At 40.2% G+C, this 654-nt stretch overlaps 1 protein-coding gene across 1 annotated transcript in view; it reads right to left on the bottom strand.

Moving 5' to 3' along the window:
• The window catches only part of Ercc5 (ERCC excision repair 5, endonuclease), a 44,110-nt gene that overhangs the window by 33,785 nt on the left and 9,671 nt on the right, over positions 1-654 (bottom strand). The gene's annotated exons all lie outside the window — the stretch shown is intronic.

Below are 654 nucleotides of genomic sequence, written 5' to 3'. Positions count from 1 at the left end.
TGTATAAAATATTGAATCTCAATCAGGGCCTTCTACCACGACTTTGATTATTCAGTTCCTGAATAAAAGACACACACGACCTTTAAATTTATAATAAGCCTTTATTAGCACTAATGCTGGGCAGATATCTATCCTCTATGCTATTAAAATGGATTTCCTATCAGTAACCTCGAGTTATTACTGTTTCATCTCAGCTGCCCTTAACTCCAATTGGCCAGCCCTCATGGACATGTTTTCTTGACTCCTAACCCCTGGTGTCTTACTCCTCTCTCTACCTTCTACTCTATCCTTTTGGTTCTCTTCCATCTCCAAGCTCATGTCTCTTCTACCCAGCTAATGGTTGTCAGCATCTTTAACTTGGGGGAGCACTCTATCATCAAGTTACATATTCTTGGCCCCAAGAAAGTACTCTTATATTCTCAAGAAGCATATTTATTTCTGAATAGTCACTTGTTTTGAAAAGAAAATAGCTTACTTTGGATATACAGGAATACATAATGAAGTCGGACACGGTGTTATACAGCTATAATCCTAGTACATGGGAAGCAGCAGGGTCAGACTGAACTCTGTGAGTTCAAGGTCAGCCTGTTCTACATAGAGAATCCCTGTCTTGGGCTAGAGAGATGGCTCAGCTGTTAAAGGCTAGGCTCACAA

Source organism: Mastomys coucha, unplaced genomic scaffold (assembly GCF_008632895.1).
Source record: "Mastomys coucha isolate ucsf_1 unplaced genomic scaffold, UCSF_Mcou_1 pScaffold14, whole genome shotgun sequence".
NCBI lineage: Eukaryota > Metazoa > Chordata > Mammalia > Rodentia > Muridae > Mastomys > Mastomys coucha.
Note: the sequence above shows the minus strand (reverse complement) of the source record. Positions and strands in the feature narration are given on the sequence as shown.